The sequence below is a fragment of the Calypte anna genome, chromosome 2, assembly GCF_003957555.1.
Source record: "Calypte anna isolate BGI_N300 chromosome 2, bCalAnn1_v1.p, whole genome shotgun sequence".
In the NCBI taxonomy this organism is placed as follows: domain Eukaryota; kingdom Metazoa; phylum Chordata; class Aves; order Apodiformes; family Trochilidae; genus Calypte; species Calypte anna.
This window is the reverse complement of record NC_044245.1, coordinates 76,834,727-76,855,018: the sequence shown is the minus strand read 5'-3', so window position 1 is coordinate 76,855,018 and position 20,292 is coordinate 76,834,727. Positions and strand designations below refer to the sequence as shown.

The following is a 20,292-nucleotide window of genomic DNA, read 5'->3' as shown; positions in this document are numbered from 1 at the left end:
TATGGCAGCATAACCTGGCTAAAAACTTTTTTCTTTGTAATCGTTTTCTAGTTGTCTCTCTCTCTCAGGATCCTTATGTTATGCAGTATGGTATATAACTGCTTCCTGTCTGAACAGAAGAAAAAAAAAAAAAAAAAAAAGGAAAAAAAATTAACCCCAGGAAAAGGGGGGAGAGTTAATGTTCTCCAGCTGTTATCCATAGATTGTACTCCTGCAATTTCGCTTCAGTGAAACTTGAGTGGGTTTGGTTTTAGATATACAGGGCCTGATTCATTCTTGTGGAAACCTATTAGTCTCGCTGGAGTTGCATCAGGGATGAATTTCAGCTGCTTTGCCGCTGGTGTGAGGGACTACTGGAGTAGTCAGCTGGTGTCGGGCAAACCAATGGCAAGTAGAGAAAGTTTGTCCTCCTGCCAGCTAGTTTTAAGAGTTCATTAACTTTTTAACTGTCTTACATATGTCTTGCCCTCATAGTATTTAGGCAACTATATAGGATATATGTCTTCCCCTCATAGTATTGGGCAACTATATCAGATCCCTTCATTCCTCTCGTCTCTCCTCCCCCACCCCCTTTTTTTTTTATTTTTTTTTCCATTTTTTGTTGTTGAGGGTTTGGGGGCGGAGCAAGGGAGATGGTCCTATGGTCTGCTTGATTCTTTGGGAGTCCAGAAGGAAACTGCCAAAGAATACACCTCTCTCGCATCCAAAATATGCATAAAGATTTTGAAAAGGAAAGGGGAAGCCCATCAATTCTCTACAGTTACTTTCATTTATTGCCAAATGAGTTCTGCATTCAGAAGAGTTGAAGTTGTAAGCTTTAAGCTAAAGATTCTGCATAAATGCAGTGAACCTGGAAGTTACAATCAAAGCCACTTTGGATTCTTCCTGAAAGGGGAAAATATTTGTTTGTCCCCATTGTTTATGACTTTTCTTGCTGAGGAGCGTTTAGTGTGATGATAGAAAGGCATGGTGAATCCATGAGCTCTTTGGGGTCCAGAGAAATGCTTGCTTCAACTGACATATAATTTTAGGGAGGAATGTGATGAACACTGAGCCTTTGGAAACCCTTAGTGAAGTGGAAAAGAGTTTTACTGTTTCAGAACTACCTGACAGAAACTGTGTGAGAAAGGAAGATTAGTGCATCTAGGATATGCTCAATTAATTCGCCTCTTCCCTTGATTTGAAGTGGAACCTGGATCCTGGGAATGCATACTACATGTAGCATATTAACCTTTGCAGTGCAGTAGAATACTTGCTTAAAAATAAAATAAAATAATATAAAAATAAATTTTAAAAAATCCCCAAACAAAACCTCAAAGAAAACAAAACCAAACAAACTCAATGGTCAAAACTTTCATCTTTCAATTTAGGTTACTTGTCCCATGCATCATTAGGGTGCTCATAGATCTGTGTTTTCCAGCAGCTTCCATACATTGTCAATTACTATCACACTTGGAGAAGCTTGTTTGCTGCTTTCTTTCTGGGAGATACAGAGGAGAATAAATCTAAATATGATAAAGCTTTTTTTCAAAAGCTTTTGGGCATTTTGGTGCCTTTGGCAACAGAACTACCTGGTTGACGTAAAAAATTGCTTTTAACCAGGATGTGATTGTGATCCCAGGCAGAGTGGTAGCACTTTGAGGGAGCACCCAGTTGCTGTGTGCTTTAGGAGCGGTCTGCATATCTGGGTTGAAGTTCATGGAGTGGCATCTGAGGTTAGGGATGTGGTGCATAGATTTTGGCATAGTGGTGTGTGTAGGGTAGTGTTGTACTACAGTATTATGTTTTAAGGATGGAGAAAAGTACCTTTGTTAGCTGAACTTGAATTCTGCTTTCTCATTTGCTGCTTGCAAAGATCTTAAGTAAGAGTTCAGAAGGACAACTAGAAATTATTTTAAAAATGGATGTTGTTTTTCATGCAGCCTTCCCATCTGCTGTGAAATGTTGGAAGATGAGCAATTTACCTGAATTGCTTCTCTTCTCAAAGATGAAGAGATACAGTAGGGCAAGGAAAACAAAAGATAACATTTCTAAAACACTAGATAACCCTGATTACTAGGAAATTGTATTTTGCAGATTGTTACATTGTTACACATAACAGAACTAGATTTTTTTTTTTTAACTCATCATTACACTGTGTATGTAAGAAGTCTTTGTGACTAGCTACTTAAATGACTCTGTAATATGGTTATTTACTTGTCTGGATCTTTATTGAATATAATTTTATTGAAAGCTACCACTGTCATGGTACGATGGACAGGAGAGCTGGATGTTTGAGGAGTCTAAATTAGTTCGTTTATGGTGTCTTGTGGAATAATTCCTGGCACCTTTGGTAAGAATATTTGTTTCCTACAAATTTAATTTTCTAAGACAGGCTAAAACTTGTTCTAAATAAAAGTTAAGCTGGTGCTCTGAAAAAATGTCATGCAGATGGGATACGAACATAACATAGCAAATTTTGTCTACAGGAGCTAACATCTTTTAAAATACAAATATATTTCCCTAGTTTGTATTTAGCTTTTAAATTTTTCATCTAAGGGAGATGATTTCTGAAGCTTTTTTACCTAGAAAAATATGGAACTGGAGATATGGAGATTTCAGGCTTATCATCATGTGCAGCTGATTCTGACTGAACTGTTAAAGCCTGACATTAGTCTTTATAATTTTGGAAACTGTTCTAATAGTTTTGGGTGAATAGTATGACCAAAGGTAGTAGATCACTGGAGCAAACAATCCATTTGATCATGGAGCAGTTCTTGTGAGGCTAGCACCTATGTTGTGGAAATGTATCATATTGTTATTGAATACTTAGTCTTCCTTTCCTTTTTTGCCTTAGGGACTAATAATTCCCTTTCTTTCATTGATTTAGTTCTTTGCTTGATTTTTAGATAAGAGGAGGCATGCCTACCTCATATCTGATAGCAGGAGGAACAGACTCTTGTTATAGAAACTATAAAAAATCAGGTTTTTTTCCCTGTTTCTTGTGTGGTTTTGTTATTTTTTGGTTTTTTGGTTTTTTTTTTCCCCCAGAGGGCTTTGTTAGAATGTATTTCTGAAAAGAACTGCAGCTGGCCAAGTAAGATGTGATGCATCAACACAGATGAGGACACTGAATTGAAGTATATGGCCCTTTCACTACTGCTGAGGAGATCAGGCACCGAGGCACTTGCTGTTTGTACTGTGCTGCACACCCTTTCTGTAACAGTTCTGCACAGAATAACCTTGGTTCCTGGGTGAGAGACTAAGCAATGGATGGCTATGAAGCATCTACCTACTGTCTTTGGGAAAAGGTGATTGAATGCTGTCCCTATTACCACCTAAAACACTTTTGCATCCACAAGCTGAGGAGAAGGATGTAAAAATCTCAGGTTTCTATTTGATGAGGAAATTGTCTTTGTGACATGAGCTAGAGGAGCAATCAATGTTCTGTATCCAAAAGTAGGGGCATTGAGATGGAATGGCCACTTTGCAAAGTAACCATGACTTTCAAACTTGTCTTCTTCCCAGGTGACTGCTTCATTGAATTGTGATACCCAAATTTGAGAGCAGCAGTCAAATTTGAGAGCAGCTAAATAATGGTAAAACATTTTGACAATACCTGTGTTCAGACCCTATGAAGGGGTGTCTTTTTAATGAATAATTTGTCTTGATTGCTGCAGCTCTTGATAAAACTTGATTTGAGTATCTCGTGTCCCTTCTCATGCCAGAAGCTAGTCTAGAGAAGGTTGGTGATAGCTTGCAGCAGAACAGTTTGATCTGCTAAAATATATCCTGAATGACTTTCTATGGCAGGAGCCTGGTGATGTGGAGAATAGAGGATAGCAAGGGAGAAACAGATGAAATGTCAAGTTAGACAAGCAAATCAGCGTCCTTCTTGATTCACAAGCCTTGCTGGCAAACTATTTGGGTTCTTTTCCCTTTCTTTTTGAATCTGAATATTTGATTTGGGAATATTTACTTTCAAACTGTTTGGGGATAACTTTAATTGCCATAGTCTAGCAACCGCAATGGTGGTTCAAGGGTTGAACTTGATGATCTCTGAGGTCCCTTCCAACTCAGCCAATTCTATGATTCTATGATTCTAATTCAGTTATGGGCTTGAAAATGTTTGTTCTCCAAACTTTATTTGTGGCATTCTGTGTTGACAAATCAATTGCAGGAAGAACTCCTGTTTAGATACCAGTGTTCTGCCAGATGCCAGAAACCTGCCTATGTCATTGGATACAGTTGCCACAAAGTGCAGGAAATGTGGTTCACAAAGGTGTCTTTAATGATGTATGAGCTGGTGTACTGCAGCTGAAGCTTTCTAGGAATTGTCAGCATAGAGAGCACTGTGGCAAAATAGGTCAGACTGTTTTCATTCTGCAGTAGGTTACTCTCTGAGGTCCTTCCCTTTGGCAGGAGGAAACAGTTCAGGTCTGCTATAATGACCTAAGATTTCACCCTTGTGTCCCTTTTCTTGAAGGTAGCATTGAACATAGTAACTCCATGCAAATGCCACCTTTGATTAGATCTCTGCTAACTCGGTGATGGCGAGTGCTTTGACGTGTCAGATGTTGTGTGTGGAAATCTTTTAAATCCAAAATTTCTCTTATCCAGGACCTATAGACTTCTGACAAAGTTGAAACTTGTTTCCCCACAAAGTGTTGGTGGGATTAACTTCACATGCAGTGTTTATTTTGGATCTGAAAAGTGGTATAAATATGGTGGTCTTGCACTAGGGAAATGGTATTAGTGATGGGTAAGCCATTTCTTTTAAAGAGTCAAATCAGAATAGTTTATCAGTGGTTTATACTGGTTGGTGGACTACATGGAGCATTACAAGGTATTTTAATGTGTGTAAAGGAATAGAAAAAATATATTTTATTGAATTATTTATCAAATTACAATATCCCCCTTCCTATCCCAAGTTATCTTCTCAGTGCACTATACCTTTAACAGCCAGGGGAGTTTGGGATTCTGGTATTCTATTTTTGTCCTGTCCCACAAAATTCCCAGAATAAAGTGAATAGTTCCATCAAGTAAACTGCTGAATGGCTCCTAGGCTGTGCAGTTTATTCCCACTTTGCTTGGTGTCTGTGCTGTCTTTATGTATTCCTATCCGGTACATTAAACATGAAGTCTGGCATCTAGCTTTTATCAGTGTCCTGCTTACTGTTCTGATCCTTTCCCAGGATCTGTTGAGATAATGGATCCTGCTGGTCTTGTAGAAGTCTTTTTGTCCTGGTTTGGCTTGTCTTCTCTCATACACCTCCCCAGTGCATAATTGCTGCAACTGAACCTTAACACCCTCGCTAAGACTACTGTAAATATGATGGTGCTGCTCAGTGGTGCTTTTTGTGTTGTGCTTAGTTATGTGACAGTGTTTTGCTCTCTGGTGCTCAGCCTAAGTCGGTTCTTGGGTTTTACCTGTAGCTGGGTTTCACTCTGCTGTCTTCAGGAAGCTGATTAGCCAGATTTGGACAAGAAGGACAGCAACATTCAAATGTCACTCCTTCATGTGACATTGATTTTTAAAGTAAAATTGCCCTCTAAAAATTCACCAACTGCTGCTAACCAAAAGTAACCTTTATAAATGCTACTTATGATACACTTTTTTTTTTATTTTTTTTTTTTAATAAATGCAACTTTTAACTGAGTGGTGCAAAAGGATTCTCTGTGTGTGTTTACTCAGTTTGTCTCCAACAAATAAATTTACCCTAAGCTCAGTGCTTGTGTTGGTGGTTGCTGTTCAAGTTACATGGCAGACACAAGAGGAGTCTCAGATACTGCACTTATCTGAGCTGCTGTGCTGCTTTTGAGTTCTCATAACACAATATTGTCTTTAAAAAAACAAACCAACCAAAAATAAAACACAACAACAACAAAAACCACAACCAAATCAACCAACCAAAAAAACCCAAACGAACAAAAAACCCCACAAAACCAAAGAAACCCGAAAAGGAACTGTCTCTGTGTATGTGCAGGCATGTTTGTTTATATACGCACAAAGTAACAGATTTGTGAAGGATTTAGGCTTGAAGTTGGTAATATTATTTTTAGCTTTCTAGAAGGTAACTCAGTGGTTGGCATGCATGTTGTTTTCTAAGATGTTGCTTGTTTTCTAAAATGTTGCTTGTTTTCTAAAATGTTTGGGGGGGGGGGTGTGGGTGGAGTATGGCCTCTGATTTTGTTAATAGGTATAAGCTAGCAAACAGTACTCTAGGGAGTTATTTTTAGCTTGGATGGTTGTTTCAGCCAAGGACAAAAGTACCTGGATATTCTTTCTTTTGTACCTTTAAATAAATAAAATAGGAACTGAATGCCAGTCAGAGGCCTGAAAAAACTTGGTGCTGGTGATGCATGACATGGAGTAGAGAGGCAGTAGAGGTCTAGGACCTGCACATCCCAGACTGTTGTTCCCTTCTCATGGACAGGGAAGGAAATGAGAAACTGAAACTGTATTTTGTCTTAATTTTTTCAAATGCAGTCCCTCTATCGAACTGGACTTGATAAAATCTAAGCTTAACTTGATGCTTGTGAAAAAACATCAGCATGTATAGAATTGGCTTACAAGGATTGACGTGTAAATTGCTTCCCCTTAAATCTCCTTAAGACAACTTCTTTCTCTGTCATTTTCAGTCCTTTGGCTACTTCTGGATTCCTCGCTTCTGTGAACAATTCCTAACTAGGAATTGGTTTGCTTCTTTGTGAGTATTGTCTGTGTTAGGAAAGTGAATGGCAGAAGGCAATGGATGACATTTGAAGGCTGAAATGCACAAGTGGTTTATTTCTGCTCTTTGTTTGTAGTCAGTTCTGCCTCTATTCTTTAATACAGGACATGCAACAGTGCTTTGCTAAATCAGGGTAACTGTATAATTAGGCTGTAAAAACCCTCAAAACTTGAATTGAGTGGTGGGCTCTTGGTAGAATCTATTTCTTGTTTATAAGGAAAAGAAATATATGGGGCTTGGAGCATCCTGGTCTAGTGGGAGGTGTCCCTGCCCATGTAGGAAGGTTGGGACTAGGTGATCTTGAAGGTCCCTTCCCACCCAAACCATTCTATGATTCTGTGTTCTGTGGATGTAGATGTACAGCTTGTTATGGGATAGAAATGCTGCAGGACTTCGTTACACAATACTTAGATTGATTAGTAGTAGTGGTGTTGTAGCTGGCCTTGTGGAAAAGCTGCTAGGTCTGTCTGATCATACCCCTCACTTCAGTTTCAAGTCTACCTGTGCTGCCTTCTAGAACAGAGATTCGAGAGCTCCTTGGAGGAACTGAAGCACAGAGGAGGTGCTGTCATCTTGATGCTGTTCTGTAGGTCTTTAAAGAAGTCCCCATTATTCTACATCACACCTCTTAGATGGTGTCCATATCTGTAGATATCTTTTCATACAGAAGGAGAAATCAGCAGGGACTGTGGCTGCTGTTCTCATGAAATTCCTGAGGTCTGTGCATTGACCAAACTAAGGGTCTTCAACAAGCTCTAAAGCAGAAACAAACAGGACTACATTGTGCTGATCAGAGAAATGCTCTCCTAAATTTTTCAATGTTAATATGTGAAGGAATGCAGTTGTGATAGTGTTACATAGACTGAACTGCAGCAAAACCTGGAATATGCAGTTTCAAGCAGTACCTTAAAGAAAAGGTTTAAGTTGGCTGTATATGAACAGATGTTTAAGGAAAAAGCTTCAGCTCTGTGCCAGTATCCAAACTCAACAGAAGTAATTTTTTGGCAATGTAGGTCTCTTCACTCTAAACACTTCTGTGATCCTTACCTTAAACAAGTAAATACTAAAAATATTGCTGGGTATTTTTCTTTATTTTTTCATGTTTTTTCCCCAATATGCATTTTCCCCACACAACCAAGTTGGAATTCATGTTGCAAAATCACCTGCCCATGCAAATGAATAGTTAACATATGTATCTGTATTTATTTAAACTGGGCAATTACTGTAGGGAGCTACATGGCATTGGGAATCTTTTCCTTCCTGTGCTCAACAGCACTACTTGCTAAAAATGCAACCCCAGGTTTCATTTATATGCGTGGATTTTCAGAAAGAGGAATCTATAGTGACATAGCAGTTATTACTCTGATTTTGGTGCAACTTTGCTCAATAAAAAGTGTTTGTTTTCCAACAGAACTGAAATATGAAAATAAATGCCTAACAGATACAGCCACCTTCAGAAATAGGTGGCACAAGGACTCCTGAGCTGAAGTTATGTGATTAGACTAACGTTGCCATCATATCTTCAGTTGTGTGTTTGGTAGGACAGTTCTTAACCTGGAGCTCCATGTTCCAGGCAGGCTGTGCTGGTAAACACTTCCAAAGACCCTTCTTAGAGTAAAGAGAGAAAAAGGAAGCTCTCTTTCATTCCTGTGTTTTGAATCAGGAAATTCCCACTACAATGCATAAATTTGTCGTATTAACATCTTAAATCATGTGACACTTTTCTTCCTTGAGACTATTGTACAAATGTGTATAATAGCTGCAGGAATATTATACTAAAGTCCTCAAACAGCATACTGACTTGGAGGAAGTTTTTTTAAAATACTTTCTTCAGTTAATCTATTTTTAAAAATTTCTTCAATTTCCTTCCTTTTTCCTGTAAAAACACTTAGGAAATTTGCAAATGATACTATAAACGGAGCAGTTATGAGGTCAGATGTGTTTGTTTGCTTCCTTGCTTGTTTGAATTTTTTTGTTGTTTGGTGTTTATGGGTTTTTTTGAGAAAGAAAAAAGTAGAAGCCAGAAACACTGGCATAATATGAATGACAGTTAACTGAGAAGAACTGTTTTTGGAGAGTCACAGAGGCTTTGTTTGATAGTGAAAGGAGAATTTAGGTCAAGTTTAATTGTCATATTACAAGTGTAATACTCTCAGTTTGTGAGGGGCCCAGATTTTTATCACTTGTATGGCTGCATATGTTGTGGAGAAGCAGGCCATCTATTTAAGGCTCTAATATTACTTTGTTGCCAGATGGCACACAGTTCTCTAAGTTTGACTCCATGGGACAGAGATACTTGGAGGAATTTTTTTTTTTCTTTAATTGTGTAGTAATTACTTAAAGAAGTAGTATCTCTCAAGGACAGAATTTAATGAAATACTAAAGCTGTTGTGGGAACTGATGAGTAGCAATTGCATGTATTTCAGAGTTTCCTATGTGCTCGTGGCTCTTATGGTGAAATATGTTGTTTTGCCACTTGTGCATTGATGGTAGTACTTGATCTAGCTCACCTCTGGAGTGCAAGACAAAAGGCAACAGCTGACCACCAACAAATACTGAACAGATAATATTTTCTATAGTATCTAGGAAGGCATACTTGTGTTTTGCATATTCCATTTATCTTTCCTCAGAGTTTGTAAGGAAGTTGCTTGTGGTGTCAACACAACTTTTTAAAACAAGAAGATAGGAAAAATAATTTGCTGAAATATGTGGTGAAAATTGTTGATATTATACTAATATGTCTCGTGCTTTTAGAATTCTTGGAACTTTAGAATACTAAAAGAGGTATAAAATAAAGCCCTGGAGCAAAAGAATTTCAACTCCAGTTAGCCGTGCTTAGCATTAAGTTGAAACTATCTTCTATGTCAAGAAAATCTACTATCTGACCTTCCACCTTAAGTTCCCCTTTGATTGTATTTTTGTGTAGCCAACTACCTTGAGGGTCCTCATCTGTTTTTAGTAGGTTCAGAGAACACAGGGCCTCTTACTGTAGAGCCTCTTGCTGTGGAATTGCTCTCTCGTTCTGGAAAACCAGACTGACAGTGGAATCAGGACAGATGTGTAAATTATGATGACATTTCCCAGTCAGCTCCTGGCTGTGTTTCGATGTCCACTTTAGAGCCTGAAGTATACAAACTGACAGATTTGAAGTGACATATCTGGAGGCACTAATCCAATGCACTGATCAAAACAGTTGGCTAGAGCAGGTTGCCCAGAACCATGTGCAATCAGTTTTTTGTGCACTTCCAAGGCATCCCTGGGCTGTGTGTTTCAGTGCTTAGTCACTTGTAGATTTTAAAAAAACCAAACGAACAAAAAAGAAAACAACAACCAAAAAAGCAAACAAAAAACAACCAACCAAAGAAATGACCCAAGATGCTTTATTAGGTTAAAACAGAAGCACTTGTGTTTCAGTTTGTGCTCATTTCCTCTTGTCTGTTCACTGGCTACCACTGAGCCTGGCTTTGTCTTGTTTACTCTTCTCTCTCCTCTCCAGGTATTTACAGACATTGGTAAGGTTCCCCCAGAGCCCTCTCTTCTCCAAAGTAAACTGTCCTAGTTCTCCTAAGTCTCTCCTTGTATGTCAGATGCTCTAAGTAATATTTTTGTGTCTTTGCTGGACTCTCTTCAGTGTGTCCATGTCTCCCCTGTACTGAGAAGCTCAGAACTGGACCCGGCACTCCAGCTGTAGCCTTACCAGTGCTGAGAAGAGGGGACCAACTCTCTCAAGGTGCTGGCAATGCTTCCTGCCAGTGATGCAGGCTGGGATATGGTTGGCCTTCTTTGTAGTGAGAACACATTGCCAACTCCTGTTCAACTTGATATCCACCAGACCACCCAGATCCTTTTTGCCAAGCTGCTTTCCAGCCAGTTGCACCTCCCCAGGTGCAGGACTCTGCATTTCCTTTTCCTGAACTATCTTCCCCAGGCTCCTGTTGCCCCATTTGTCATTCTATTGAGGTCCCCTTGAATGGCAACAACCCTTTGGTGTAAAAGCCGCTCCTCCCAGTTTTGTATCACCTGTGAACTTCTTGAGGGTGAACTCTGTTCCCTCTCTCATCCAGGTCACCACTAGTAGCAGGGCCCCTGCTGTACATGAGGCTGCTGATTAAAATAATTTCATCCCTGCAAGTTAGATCTCAGTTTGCCTCACTCACTATTTAGCAAGTCTGTGCTTCATCAGTTTGTCTGTGAAGGTGCTATGGGAATCAGAGTTGGAAAGTCTTACTGAAGCCAGGGTAAACTGCACCTGCTGAGTTCCCCTCATTCAGAGAGCCAGTGGCTTCATTAGGGCTGTCTGTCACATTGGTCAGGCATGAACCACTTAAATCTACATTAATGACTCCCGATTGCCTTCTTGGCTTGGAAGTGTTTTCCAGGAAGCTTTTTCACTTTTCATTGATTGAGGTGAGGCTGATCAGCCTCCGATTCCCTAGATTGTTCTCCCTTCCCTTCTTGAAGATTTTTTTTTTTTTTTTTTTTTTTTAATTCATTTGTTCCTTAAGGACCTCTCCTGCGTCTCCTTTTTGTTGAAATGTTTTAACTGGAATGTTCCTCCCGTACTTCTACTGGTTACTTATATTTACAGAGGCTACTATTAGGCTTTCAGAAGCAACAGAGTTCAACTGTAGCAAGTTCTGGCAAGTATTAAGGTGGTCTCACAGTAGCTGAGCATCTCTAAACAGTGCTCTGTAAACTTGTGTCTACAGCTGGTTTGGAAGTTTTTCAGCTAGAATTTATTTTTTACCTTATGTTATTAAGGTTAAAAAAAGTCTTTCCAGTGTGTAAAGAAACTTGGTCTTTCTCAGTCACTATGCTTTCTCTTGGCAGAGAACAGATAAAATAGAAGAATCCTCTTAAGAGTTGCGGTGGTAGAATCTGGCTCTATTTTTTTTTCATTGCTGTTTCTGGCAGCATAAATGGTTTGTGCTTTTATGAAAAGCTGTTTCAGTGGAGTTTTATTTGATTCAGAAGAAACAGCTAGCCCAGGATCACATTTTTTTCTCTTCTAGAAAATGAAGATTTTTAAAATTAATTAAGTTTTATTTGTATTAATAATGGTAGGAAAGAATTTTTGGAATTTTCAACTTGTAGCCATGACTGGTGAAAATAATTGTAATCCATATTCTGTGGGTGTAAAGATTTACTTCATTCCACATATTCTATAAAAGTGGATCAAAAAGGGTTTAAATCTCACATTTAAATTACAATGCAAGGAGTAGGTAAGTATTCAAGTTTAGAAGAAACAGCTAACTTTTCATCAGTGAAATAATGGAATATGATTGTCCTAAATTTTCTTCTGAAAGATAAAAAATCATTACAAAATGAGACGGCTAATTTTTAGTACCCTAAAGTGCTAGTGGATCCTCTTCAGTTTAGAATCATTTATTTAAAAACTAAGCCTTGTTCAACACAATATATTTTGTATACTGCTATATCTCATGTTACCTGGCAATGGAATTTACATTTTTGGTTTTAGTACTGAAAAGCTATCTTTAGGTGAATTCACCAGTTAGAATTATCTATTCCTTGAACATTTGTTTATTGTGGGAGAGTGGGTAAGGTTCTAGAAAGATGGAAGAGTAAATGCAATGTGACACAATCGGGTCTATAAAGAATATTTGGATCAGAACTATATCCACAATGCCTGAATTCAAATGTGCAAACATAAAATATTCTAGGGATGACTATTTAAAAACAGTTTTTCTTTCCATTTGTATGGATAGACTATACAGCATAATCCAGTATGAGGTTTTCTTTGGCACCTTTTAGGCATGAGCAGAATATTTGGTTTATGTCTTAATTTATCTTGGGAAATTATTATTCTTTATTTCCCTGTGGGTGTACCTTTTGTTACACTGCTTGGTTGCCTTTATGGAGAAACATGAATGCTTGTTTTGCGTATTTATTTCTCTTGCCAGGAGCTGCAGGAGTAAAGGTGAACATGAGACTTCCTCTCCTTCAAACAGTTAGTAATTTTGGTTTGAAGAGGCTCTGTGCAAGTTTTTCTCCTATCTGAGAGATTATCCAGCTGTGAATGGGTTTAAATTTTATCAAGAAGTAGCAAGGGAATTGTGAGCAAGGGGAGAGATCAGTTCTGCTTAATTGTTCAGGAATGTATTGATTAAATGATTGAGTTTTTAGGACTTTGGTAATGATGGTATTTGCCTCTCCCCATGTAAATACATCGTATGCCAAGCTGCATTTCTGCCTTTGAGAGCTGAACTGGAATCACTGCACCACATCTTAAAAATGGTCCATGTTTCTCTAATTGGAGGTCAGGTAATGAAGTGGAATTGAACCACCCTATAGCTTACCACTTGTGAGCACATAAGGGGGAATACTGGCAGCACAATTCAGACACAAGTGAATGTTTCAGACTTGTTAATTTCTGGGTATCCTGCTTTCATTTTACCCAGACATATTTTCTATAGAAGAAGTTCATGCCCTTCTGTGGATAAGATCTCTTTCTGCCCTTCCCCCTGCCATGTCCTTCACTGAAGTGTAGGGTTTCTTCATTAAGTCCCTACATGAGCAAAAACATTCCTAGAAAGTGAAGTTTGGCTTCCACAGGATTAGAATCTAAACCAGAACAAGTCTGGTTTAGACAGACAGAAGAGCCTTTCACACAGCAGAGTTGGTTGTTAGGGGTTGAGTGGTTTGTCTGTTTGTGTCTTTTAAGCACCGATTAATCCTACCCATGTTTATCTCAATTTTCTTCCTAATTGAGAAGCTCTTGGCTGAGAGGAATGTGGTAGGTAGGGCACAGAGCCCGGTCCTTTCATGAATTCAATTGTACTGATAACAGCCTTGTTTCTAACACCAGCCATCCACAGTTTGGAGGCAGTGTAAGATAAATTGTGAGGGATTCTGAAAATTTAGGAGTTTTTTTTCTCAGCCAAGGCTGGGTCTCTAACTATGCACTTGAGTGAAGTATCCTCTCATGATCTTGCTTTAACCCTGTATATGCTGGCTTATGTGTAGAAAGTAGAGTGTGGATGAAATCTCTGTGTAACAAATAGAACTTAATGTTTAAGTTTTTCTTGGTTAGTTTAACACATCTTGTAATTACCAAGAGCTGCGAGTGGTGGAATTTCACCACTGCAGGCTCATACCAAAAAGCAACTCTTTTGTTCAAGGGAACTCCTTTATCTCACATGGTAAAGTCCTCCAGTAGGTAGCATTCTTTAGAAATAAAGAACACAGTCTAGTACAAACACTCTCAGTAACGAACAGAATAGCCCATGCTAAACTAATCTGGCCCTGTAATCCTAGGTGGCTGATGAGGAAGCCTGTTTTATGTACCCAGTTAAGGAAGGGCAGGGTGGGGAAGAGGGTGGTGTCTCTGGAGTTCCTCAATGTGTCACACAAATCCTTAACTACTAGGCAGCATAACCATACTTAAAGTGCTGTGTTTTATTTTTGGTTGTACACAGAGAGTGTGCTTTTGGTCTTTGTGAAGTAACCTGTAGCAAGCAGTGTTGGAGGTGGAGGATGAGCAGGGTTTTCTAATCTGTTTTGATTTAGTGTGCTTTCCATATACTCCATGCTACTGGAGCAAAGCTGCTTTGCTATACCTTTGCACTCAACTTTTCCCAACTGTTCCTTAAGCCCTCTGTAATTCCTTCCTCAGGAAGGTCATTAAATCCTGGTTATCTTTTGAAATGTATCAGCTGAGTCCTGATAATTCTAGTTGCCAGGAAAACAGAAACCAACTAATTGCATTCTTCATAAAAAGTTTACCATAATGTTTTCATAGCTTTAGCAGGGAAGGAAAAGAAATGTCCTTTTTATTTTTTTTTTGAGACTGGGAAACAAAGAAGTGGTGGCAAAATCTGTGTTCTTTAACAAATGTGTGCATCTTAAACTCTGAGATTTATGTAGGTGTTGTTCTTTTCACCAGCAGCAGGTGCCTTTTTTTTTTTTTTTCCCTTAAGCAAGTTTCTATCAATACACAGAGCTTTAGTTCTATCTTCATTTAAAGCAGAATGGATTCAACTGAATGTATCTATATATGCAAACAATGCTAGCACTAATGCTTTGTGTCAGCGTATATATTAATGTAGTGCATTGAATTGACTCAGTGAGATGCAACAGCCCTATTCTATATTTGTAGGGCTATACCTTTTGGAAGGTTGGGGAATTAAAACACATTTATTGATGTAATGTCTTCTTAGTTTGCTGCTCTTCTGATGGAGATGAGACACTAGGTGCAATAAGCTACGTATTCCCTTTCGACTCTGGTGTTGTGTGATAGAGGGAGATTGGGATGCTGCATCTGAATAATGACAGAGTAACTCCTATAATGGGGAGCTGCGCAATCATAACTTTGGTGAACTTAACTTTGTTGCTGTCTTCCATTTATTAAAGGACTACTTTTATCTTTCTCTTTCCTAATAGGTAACAAGAACTAGAGTAGCTTAATATTATCTTTCCTGTTTGGTCGCAGTCTAAGATATCTGAAGAATCTGGCATATCAAGCAGTGTTCATAATTAATTTGGGAAGAGTATAATTTTTTTATTATTTATTTTTTTTTATGACTACTCTAGCAGACATAAAATCCTCTGATGAGACAGCATCTGTTCTGAGTGATAAATGCAGATTTCTTCCTATCTTATGTTTTGTAGTTGATTTGCTACTTACATGAAGATTCTGAAATGTAATTCATTTATCGTTTGATAACTTTGTACAGATAACACCATTTAGGTGAGTGACAAAGGCTTTCAAAAGCATTTTTAAAAAAAGCTTGTCAATTCAATTACTTCCTGCCCTATCTTGCAGTCTGAACTGCTACAAAGCTCTGCAACAATGTTGGAAAAGTTAGGATTAGTTTAGAAAGATATTCTCATTTTTCCACTGGGGGTCTCTGAATGGTTGAATGAAGCTGAAATCAGAACAGGTAAGGAATCCATCCAGAAGCTGCCAAAGGAACTTAAGTTTGTAGTTGTGGGTCAAATTTGGTGTTGCTCCTTGAAAGGCTGGCTCTGAAATAGTCTATGACAGCTGAAAGCAAACCTCAATCTAAGATTGATCAGGTTTCACCTTACTGTATTCTGATAGATGAACCTCACTGGTTGTCTCTGAGTCTCTGATCCTTGGCTTATCTGTTGATCCAATTGCCTGCTGCACTCTTGTCAAGTCTGACGAGTTCTTCATAGTTCTGTGGCTGTCTTCAAAGTAAATAAAACCTGGAGTATGGTCCTTTATGGAGATGGTTTGCTGGCTGCAGCTGTTGCTTGACTCTTTTTAGCTTGTTTTTTCTGTATGAGTGTAGTTCAGACTGTCCAGAAGTGTGTAATATCCTAAAGAATTTTTCCTTACTGCTCCTAATCTCTTTTGAGTAAATTGAGAAGTGACTAAGAAGCTGTTCTTGCCTTGGTTAGTGGTACAGTTGTCTCCTCAGAGGTGGGTTAAGTATTTTTCTTCTGCTGTGCAGTCTGAGGGGGAATGTGGGAGAGTGGGTACTGCAAGTCCTGGTGGTGTTTTGAAAATGCTTCTTGGGATTCAGACAAAAAGTAATGACTGGAATATTTCTGTTTATTGTCTGTGAGAGGCACAGGAAATAAGAGAGGCCAATGAAATTACAGCAACTAGCAGACTCCTCTGAAGCAAAGGAAAGTGACAGAACTGAGCCTTGCTGCCCAATGGGTCTCTTGCATGTTTTTCATAAATTTGGTGACAAAACTGGATCAAGGCTCCTCCATTCCATAGAAGCAAAAAGGGAAATGAAGTGAGAGGTTCAGAAGCCAGATCATCAAACAGAAAAGGGAGAAACCTCTGTTCTCTCCCAGAATCTTCTAATGCTGTAGGTCAGTTCTCAAGTAGGTACCAGAGCTGCAGGCAAGTGTGTAGTCAGGATTTTCTTCTCTCATTTGGCAGAAGAAATGGTCTTGATTTCCCCTTGCTAGTTAGAGTTGCAGCTGGCAGTGGAGGCTGAGAAATATTCTAAGTGTGAGGAAATGGATTCAAATTACTGAACTAATTTGTATTGCCTCAACTAATTGGGGATCTCCACACCTGGCAAAGTTTCACCTGTGTTGCTGCAAAGACAAATCACATTCCAGGCTTGCAAGTGCCCTCACCTCAGGGCAGAGTTGTTTGCATTTTCAGCCTTCTGGGTTCTTGCACCCAAACCTGTGCAATCTTCTGGTTAAAGAAATGCATTAATTAAAAAATTGTAAAATTTAAATCAAGGCATTTGAGCATAGTAATTAGACTGGAACTGCTGCTTCTTTGAATATTTGTTCACAATAAAATTTTTGCAAAGTAGTTTATGCCTCATTTGCAGCAAAGTACCATTTGTATCTTAAAATGTTGTTTGCATATGTGTGATGTAAAAATGCTATTTAGACTTGAACATTTTTTTTTTATACTAACCTCAGAGGTGATTGATGCCTTGGGACTTATTACCATGCTTTCTGCTAATCCAAAATGTATATGTGACCTGTAAGAGTGTGCTGCTGTGGGACTACTTGCCTTCCTGGGTTACATAGAGGTGTCATATGTACATAGCATTTATTATATGTACATTGCATTTACGTACATAGCATATGTTATGCACATACCATGTACATACATATGTACATGAGCATTTGTTCTTCAGAGCAGTACCTTTGTGTATAGATTTCCATTTGGGAGAGACTCTGTTGTGCTGTTATTTCTGTCATGGGGTTTAATACTAATCCTTTGCTCTACCCCAATAAATATTGTGTAGTGGCTATGCAGATGATGATTATCTCTGAAGGCTGAGCACTCAGGGTTTGTCTGTGTGTTCAACGGTTAATGATTTAAATTTAAGTCTTAATGGTATAATGGTAGCTATTAAGAGTGACTGAAGTGGGAACTGGAAAAAAAGGCTGTATAGGCAAGATTGCTCTCTCAGGATGCTCCTGGAAGTACCTTTTCACAGAGCCAACAATACAGGTCCTGTCTGAAAGAGATCCCTGTAGCCTGGTGTCCTGTCCTCCACAGCAATCCTTAGAGAATTTCAAAGGAAGAATAGTTTAATAGAATTGCATGAAGAACTATTTGACCTAACCTTTAAGCTACAGTTACTTTTTTAGGGTATACCATGGTATCTGAAGAAAAATGAGATAAATTGGTGCTAGGTTGTCACTGTACCTTATTTGGAGTACTACAGTCAGGAGAGAAGTGAAATATAGTAATTTTTTTTTTTTTTAATCCTGTAAATTGTGGTCATGTATCACCACAGTTATCTGAAAATGCTTGTTTCTGACACCTTGTTGCTGAGACCCTGGGCAGGAGAATTATGAAAAATTTCATTAGAGAGGGTGAGTCTTGTTTTTCCCTTGCTCTAGAAAGCTCCTCTTCTAGTTCTACTCCAGAAGCATTGCCTTGTTGTGTGACAATGTATTAACCTAGTTGTGTGAATTACTCTCAAGAAGAGAAAAGTAATTGAAGCTCCATACATTTGTGTTGAACTATGAAGGATCCTTCTAGGGTTCTGGAAATTCAATTCTGTCATATGTATAGAACATCTCCAACTATTGGATTTATGGACCATAAGAAATAAACCTGCCTTTTTCCAAGCTTTTTATTTTTGCTGCATAAGCATTTTTATTATTCATCTGTTTTCAATAGCTCTCAATAAGGGACGGGTTTTATAAAACATTTTTACTGTAAAACTTTGAAGCGTATCATTGCTTGTGTTCATCTTACCTTGAAATTGGGTTTTCTCAAATACTTTGCTCATATCACCTGGGACTGCTGCAGCTCCAAGCCCTGGCTTGGACTTTTTGGGTCCAACTGGGACAGCCTTCACCTAGGGTGGCTGTCAGCAAGCCTGAGCCTCTGTTTGCATGCAGAAGGTATTCTTGTTTTTCTGGAAGTCTACATCAGAACAAGTGAGAATAACTTTAAAACTGAGGATGAACATCTAGTGATATCAGCCAGCTAGGTGTAGCTATAAAGCCTCTTATTGTTTGTTAGGCTGGGAAAAGGATGTTTTCAAATGTAATTTTGTGGCACCACAGATCTGTCTAACCGCCCTCACATCAAAGAGTTTCTTCCTAATATCCAATCTAAATCTTCCATCTTTCAGTTTGAAATAATTCCCCCTCAACCTATCAGTACTTTAAGTATTTTAGGTACTTTATTAAAAGCTGAATATTGTCAGCATTTGCTTTATCTTCTCCAAGGAATACTCTTGTTACTGGCCCATTAATTCATGTTTTATGTCTATTGGCAGTAACAGTTCCTGGTTAGCTCGATGTCAGATACCCCTAGGCATGTCAGCATGGCTCTGCTTCCCAAGTTTGGGAAATCTGTGTTAATGCCGTGGATTAAACACTGACCTGCATGCCATGGACCACCCCATCTTAAATCAGCAAACAGTTGTAATAGGTAAGTCAATTTGGGGGAATCCTTCAGGGAAACTTGTTCTGCAGAAGCTTAAACAGAGAGGACACTTTGGCCTGAGGAGCTTTCTGATCTGTATTTGCTGAATTTTAGATACTCTGTCAATCATGAAATTCTGGAATTTCAGAAGCAAACCAATTAATACATTTAGGTAAATTTCAGGTCTTTATAATAAGCCAAACTATTTGCATGTTTCATTGACTAATTTAAATAAGAAGAAAGTTATAATAAAAAACCCTATGCAAATTGTCGAGGTAACTACCAAAAATGTAGTAGGTAGTAGTAGTTGTAGTGGTTCTCACTTCATACACAAAAACATATGGAAAACGACAGCCTAAGTAGAAATAAGTGTGTTCCTAGTGTGGCTAGGTCTTCAGACTTTTTTCTAAGCAGGCATTCAGATTTCCTGCCACAAGAAAAAGTAAATATTTTGCTTGTTTTTAACAGCAAATCATATAAATTCCTTTTGTTTTGTTATGCCTTCTGTTAGAGGATCCATGTGTTAAGGGTTGCTTTTATCAAGAGTTTTCTATTTCTGTTCATGTTCTTGTCCAAATCATTTGCAGCAGGCACAGGACCCAGAGCCTTAAGCAGCTGGTCTGGACGTTTAAGGCTTCTACTCTTTGAGCTAAGAGCAGTCTGTGGTAAGCCCTGGTAATAAATTGTTATTCCTGGGGATTTGCTTATTTGTTTGCATAATTGACCAACACATCAAATATTGACCAGTAATCACAGTTGCCTCTCTAATTTTCATCTGGTTTTGCCTTGAGATCAGGATGTTGATAAGGGTAACTACATGGACCACAGTATTTACAGATATGATGGAGAGATCTAGTTTGTTAGGACACTTTTCTGAAGCAGGTCTGCTAGGCAGTCCGAATAGTTACAGGGAACTCTTGCCATAGTTTTTACTTCTACACAGGTGTCCTTGGATAGCTTTTAATGTGAGTGGTATTGCAGAGCTCCTAGAGGATATGTAGATTGTGGAGTGTTTGTAATACTAATTCTTGCAATAAATGCAATAGTTTATTGTTTAGAAAGTTCTGCTTATAAATTGCTATCCTTTAATTAAAATATTGGAAACTTTGACATGATAGAAAAGTAAACATATAGATTGTTTATAAAATAGAATTTGATAATGGAATGCAAAGAGCCATTGTGACTGGACTTCTGTGGAGAATTTTAGCCTCCAATTTTAAA

General features: G+C 38.5%; 1 protein-coding gene across 1 annotated transcript in view; it reads left to right on the top strand.

Annotated features, from left to right (window-relative positions):
* The window catches only part of FBXL7 (F-box and leucine rich repeat protein 7), a 169,003-nt gene that overhangs the window by 541 nt on the left and 148,170 nt on the right, over nucleotides 1–20,292 (top strand). The gene's annotated exons all lie outside the window — the stretch shown is intronic.